This window comes from Solanum pennellii, chromosome 9 (assembly GCF_001406875.1).
Source record: "Solanum pennellii chromosome 9, SPENNV200".
NCBI lineage: Eukaryota > Viridiplantae > Streptophyta > Magnoliopsida > Solanales > Solanaceae > Solanum > Solanum pennellii.
In genome coordinates, this window is record NC_028645.1 from 54,921,430 (window position 1) to 54,928,123 (window position 6,694).

The window sequence follows — 6,694 nt, forward strand, 5'->3', positions numbered from 1 at the left end:
GTTATACGCCTCTCGTCGTCTACCCCAGTTAGCTATCTAACTACATCGTTGAGAGGGGATAAATAGACTAACTGGCAAGCATTTATATTTCATCCTATTTTGTAACCAAGAAAGATGTTCATCTGGGCGTCACTCCTGAACACTAATCACCTCAATCTAATGGGTGGACCGAGCTCTCTATATTCCCTGGTCTATCTAACCTCTCCTATCCCAATTTTAAGATTAGACACTAGATTTATCTTATGGTACGCAAGCATAAAATAGTAAAACAGGAATCTAAAAGTAACATGTATTGAAAACCGAAAAGTAATTAAAAAAGCGTCAAATATTCAACATTCCATTGATAGCTACAGACCCATAACTAGGGCGTTTAACTACTCATGCTATTTGAAAACCACAAAATATGATAGTTCATGCGATTTCCAGAAAATAGAAGAGTTAAAGGATAAAACCTATTACAAATTTGAATAGTTGCTCATGCACACTAAACAGAATGTCGAAACCTAATAAGGGAGGCCTAAGGTTATATTTATAATAATAGAAAGAGTTGGGAACAAATCCTACACAACTAAGGAATCCTATTTAATGTTTACAAGTTGAAAAAGTCGGAAAAGGGGTGGTGTGTCGCGCCACCACCGCGCCAAGAGCATGCTCCAGTTGTTTTGGTGTTGGCGTGTTGTTCTTGAAAAGCGCCTCTGAACTTAAGGCCTTGGCGCGTCGCGCCCAACAGTGTGCCACAAAAGCGTCTCTGTCTGTTGGCCCTTGGCGCCTCGCACCCATCAGTGCGCCTGGCCCTGAGGCTACCATCCTTAGACAATTTTAACATTCCTTTGCAACCTTTTTCTTTCCTCTCAACTCCAATCTTCTTGAGAGTTCCTGAAAACTTCTAATAATATGTTTTAGTGCATAATCATCGCAAGCATAACAAAATCAAGCTAATAAACTAAAGATCATCCTTTACATGATCAATTCATGGGAAAATATTGACTACTTAGGCATAAAAATATGCCTAAGATCACCACCCAACACTTAGGATTTTGTTTGTCCTCAAACAATCTCTAGACTATGAATTCTCTTCCAAAATCTTTGGACTCCACCCACCTTAAAGTCAACCAAACATTTTTAATCGTAATGTTGTAGTTCACATTGGATCCAACAATTCATAATAATTACACCAAGTACAACACATGTTCAAAGAATGATTGTTTAGTTACTTTTCTGGGCTAATGCAAACTCATACTACACAACAATTAGACAATTCTACACATGTCATAAATTCCCTCACTTATTTATGTTTAGTAAAGCATTTTACTCAAGCAATATAAAAAATCAACAAGGCCTATTTTTCCAAATAATCAACTCACTCTCACAAACAAAGTTCTTACTTTCCTCAACATACCACAAACTTGCCCATAGTGTATTCTTACTTTCGCATTATATTTCTCAAGGAATCAAGAGGACTTTCATTTGATGTAATGTCAGCATAAGGTAAGGGAGGAAATATTTGGGAATCATTTTAGTGACTACACCTCCCTTATGCACATGCTATTATTTAAACAACAACCTCCTTCCTAACTTTTCTTTTCTCCTAGTACACACTTCATGGCTATATACTCCCCTTTGTTGCTCCATATATTTCCTTTATTTCTTTTTCATCATTTTTTTAACATTTAATTGCTTTCGCACTAACCATCCAAACTCTGGATTTTAACATTCGAGTGATGTGCACATTATCCTTGATAGGATTAGGGCCAATGTTTCGAGCATAGTTCTAAGTTAACCACCATCGATTTTAGTCAAGGTGCATATTGTCACTAAGGACCAGGGACAAACTAGAATTTTATTTGTTTCACACAATGTAGCAATTCCCCCTTAGCTATATCAACCAACATTTTCCAATCCTTCTTCTTAACATAGTGCATTATGGATTTTCATAAAGTCAAAAGACTTGGTATCAAATAACGGGTTTCAGCTAATCATATGGTTTATCAATAAACTAGGTTAAAGGCTCAATGGATCTCACTTGGGATCAATTCAATGGTAGGCATACAATTTGATTTAAGAATTGACTATTTCAAAGAAACAACTCTATCACATTCCCTAAGTCATACAAGCTACTAATTCGACACATACAAGGCAACTTCTAGATATCAAGTTAATAACGAACCAATCAATTCTCACCACACATGGCATTACGACACATATAAGGATATATCAACTAACATGCTCATACAAGTTGCATTACCGTATTACTACACAGTTTAGCCCATTTCCATTTAACTTTGCATCAAACTTAAGAACAGATGCTAGCTACAAGGTCACTATATATTTCATTATTCCAAATATGACTACCCATGCCGTTTGGCTAACTTATTCGGGTTCTCGGTCCTACTCTTTTATGACTAACTTTCCCTTAATACGGTCGTCATCCATCCATCATTGAGAATACTCACTCCTAAGACGACTCTAAGACTCAATAAAATAATAAAATAATCATATTCGGTTCAAAGGTACAATCCTCAGTAAAAGTACCGACAACAACTCTGAGGAACCCAAAAGAAAAAAAATAGAAACTAACAACTAGATACGATAAAGTAGTAAAGAACTATATACAACAGAGAATATTGCCCACCCACACACTTTTAAAGAGAAGCACTATTCTTAGTGCACAATTAAAACAAAGTAGGAGGTGAGGAATACTCCCTAGGGCCTTTACGCGTCGTCCTCACCATGGTCGAACACCATTAAGGCATTCATATCGTCCACGACGGCATCCTTCTTCTCATCATCCATCCCCTCATCTTCGTTAGCCTCATCATCATCCAAAGGCTCCAAAAATGTGGGACCAGTCTTTCACATAAAGGTTACATTGTCGATCAAATGATAACACTCAACCAAGGTTTGTATCTCATCACCACTGACCAGATGACCTCGAATTCGCAACTGCAATTTAGACATACCAAACATATGTGCCATTACGTTGTCATCACGGGCTTGCCTGTCTAGGGACAATAAGACAGGTGCATGGGACATGTCTAGTACCTTTGTTCAAGTCACATCAACCGACTTACCCGTCAGATTTGGGTGTTGGGCAACAGTCGTGTCTACTTCCTCTTTCTCAATACCCTGTCCTTTTAGAAAACAGGTAATCGATCCCCCGTAACAGAACCTCCAACTCAGGTTATTCCTAACATTCATCATATTCTGTCTAAGAATGGCCCCCACATTAATGGGCATGCCCTTCATCAACATATACACTACTACCACCCTATCTCTAGTCACCTCAGTTAGATGTTTGGCCGAGAGTAACACATTACGAACTATCATTAGCCATACCCTAGCCACTAGATTAAAGTAAGCAAAATGAAATGTATTATGCCTCCCAATGCCCTTACTCCGCTCCCACCTAGCATTTGAGTCAACCCCACATAAGGTATGTCGGATATTCCTATAAGGAGGTTTATCCTTCAAGCCAATAAACACATAGTAATGAAATTCGGTGTTCCTAATAACTCTCCAGAATTCATGAAAAGACCTTGACACTTTTCCCCTAACTGACACAGTTTTATATTTTCTTTTAGTCAACCAGTTAGAATAAAATTCCCTCACTAATGTCAAATTGTGATCCCCCGAATTGGCAAAGATAAACTACAAACCCAGCTCATTAACAGTCTAATATATGTCAGGAAAAAACAAATGTAACTATACCTCATTCATAAATTTGTTTCCGGTGTATTTTGCCTCTATTTGACATTCAAACAATTCACAGCCATACTTATCCACAGCTTTCTTAACAAATTTTTGCATCGGGTCCCGACCACTAGACCCAAAAGATTCACCTTTTCTACTATGCTTTGAACCACCACATTCTTCGTTTTAGGAGCCATGAATACCTGTTAAGAAGAGAGCAGTAGAAAAAAAGAAAAAAGTTAGAAAAATAGCGAGGGGGTCGGGTTGGTTAATTGGTAAGGAAGAAAAAAGAGAATGAAATTTGGAGAGGTAGAGAGAAAGGGAAAAGGAAGTGGGTGTTGTGGGTTTATAAGTGGCGGAGGTAATAGAGAAGGTTGGTTTGGGATTTTAATGGAGGAAAAAGAAAAAAATTGGGGGAGAAGAGAAGTTGAAAGAGAGAGGGTTTGTTCGGTGGATGTTAAGGAATGGGGGAAGAATATGGGATTTGGGGGGTTTTAAGGTGTTGGGTCGGGTTAAATCTAGGTCAAAACTCGACATTTGAAAAATTCTAGGCGTTGGGGCGATGAAAGGGCAATGAACCTCGCATCGCGCCTGAAAGGCGTGTATGAGGTTTTAGCCTTGGCGCGGCATAGCCCACAGTGTGCCAACCTACACGCACAAGGTGCAGTGGCTGGGTGACGCACCTCTCAGCGCACCTGGAACTCTTCTATGACGTTTCTAGCCATGCACGGTGTGCCTGGCAATAGGTTCCCACTCTCTCTCTCTCTCTCTCTCTCTGTCTCTCTCTCTCTTTTACAAGCTATGTTACAAATAATGAAAAATCCTATCTAACTAAAACTAACCTATATGCTAAAGATTTAAACTAAGCTACAAACAAAATTTCAAGAATTGAAAGAACAAACTACCTATTTGTTACATATTGTTCATGGGCTGCCTCCCATGTAGCACTTGATAATGTCGCGTCACAACGCAGTTTGAATCATTCATCTTTCAGCTCCAAAGCCTCTCGATCACGATCTTAATCTCCACCTAAATAGTGTTTAACCTTGTGCCCATTGACCATGAAGTGAGGCCAATCTTACCTTTAAGTTCAACAACCCGATGTTGTGTCATTCTACAACCTCAAAAGGACCACTCCACTTCGACCTTTGTTTTTTGGGGAATAACCTTAGTCTATAGTTAAAGAGTAGTACCTTATCTCCCGTATTGAAGGTACGAGCTACTATGTGTTTGTCATGTCACCTCTTCATCTTTTATTTATATAACTAGGAATCATCACAAGTGTGGAGCCTAATATCTTTAAGTTCATCCAGCTGATTCACTCTCTTTTTAACGGATAGCTCGGTGTCCATGTTTAACTTCTTAATTGCCCAATAAGCATGATGCTCCAATTCTACCGGAAGGAGACATGCTTTCCAAATATGATGTGGTAGGGAGAAGTCCCTATAAGTGTCTGTATGTAGTCCTATACGCCTACAACACATTATCTAATTTCTCAAACCAATCTTTCCTTTGTGCATTCACCATTTTCTGTAAAATTTGTTTCACCTCTCTATTCGACACCTCCACTTGGCCACTCGTTTGAGGATGGTAAGTTGTATCAACCTTATGACGAATACCATACTTATAAAGAAGATTCTTAACAAGATGGTTAGTAAAATTCTTACCTCCGTCACTTATAATTTCCCTTAAAGTGCCAAAGCGAGTGAAGATGTGCTTTTTAATGAACATTATCACCACCCTTGAGTCATTAGAAGGAAGAGTGACCACCTCAACCAATTTTCTAACATAATCCACAGCAACAAGAATGTATTGGTTTTCCACCTCCAAAATGTTACTTTGTGCCATCTCATGTCTTCTTGAGATAGTACCCAATATTTGGCATTTATCACAACCCTTCACAAAAAGAATAGAATCTTTAAATAACGAGGGACGAAAGAGATCAGATTGTAGTACCTTGTGAGCAGTACACTCTCGTTCATGGTGACCCCCATATGGGATATCATGAGAACTTTCAAGCACTTGATGGACCTCAGACTTCGAAATGCACCTTTTTACTATCCGATCTACACCTTGCATGAACAAGAATGGTTCATCCCAGACATACAACTTAGCATTATTATTCAACTTCTTCTTTTGTTGGGTGGTTGCACCCAGAGGATACTCTCCACTCACAATCAAATTCACAATGCTTTCATACCATGACATTTGAGATATATCTAGAGTCATCAATTGCTCATCCAAAACTCTTTGCGGATTTGTAACCTTCATTTACATGGGAAAAATCATCCAACCTAGATAAGTGATCCTCTATCTGATTTTCAGTACCTTTCCGCATTCTTGGAAAATTCTTGGAGAAGCAATACCCAACGAATCAGCCTTGGTTCCGCATCTTTCTTATTGAATAAGTACCTAGTAGTTTCATGGTCAGTAAAAACAATCACTTTAGTACCTACTAAATATGATCTAAACTTGTCGAACGTGAACACTAGAGCTAGAATCTCCTTCTCAGTCACTTTGTAATTAGATTGTGTCGATTCAAGAGTCTTGATTGTGTAATAGATCAAGTGGAACACTTTATTCTATTATTGTCCCAACAATGCACCCACTGCTATATCGCTTAAATCACACATGAGTTCAAACGGGAATTCCTAATTAGGAGCAATTAGAATGGGAGCCTCAATTAAGTTCCTCTTTAACAAATCAAAAGCTCTCAAACACATGGTATCAAAGTCAAACTTCACCTCAATCTCTAAAATATTGAACATAGGTCTTGCAATCTTGGAAAAATTCTTGATGTATCGCTGGCAGAAACCTGCATGATCTAGAAAACTACGCACACCTTTTATAGAAATAGGAGGGAAAATTTCTCAATAACTTCAACCTTGGCCTTGTCAACCTCCAAACAAGATTTAGACACCTTTTGTCCCAACATTATACCCTCTCTAACTAAAAAGTGTGACTTTTCCCAGTTTGAACTAAGTAAGTCTCTTCACACCTCGCA

At 38.5% G+C, this 6,694-nt stretch overlaps 1 long non-coding RNA gene across 1 annotated transcript; it reads right to left on the minus strand.

The window, feature by feature from the left end:
- Positions 1 to 362: 362 nt before the first annotated feature.
- LOC114078594 lies at positions 363 to 3,894 on the minus strand. The gene is made up of 2 exons (XR_003580215.1): positions 3,709 to 3,894; positions 363 to 876 (listed from the first exon to the last, which is right to left on the minus strand). It is a non-coding gene; the product is annotated as an uncharacterized LOC114078594 (long non-coding RNA).
- Between the last annotated feature and the right edge of the window lie 2,800 nt (positions 3,895 to 6,694).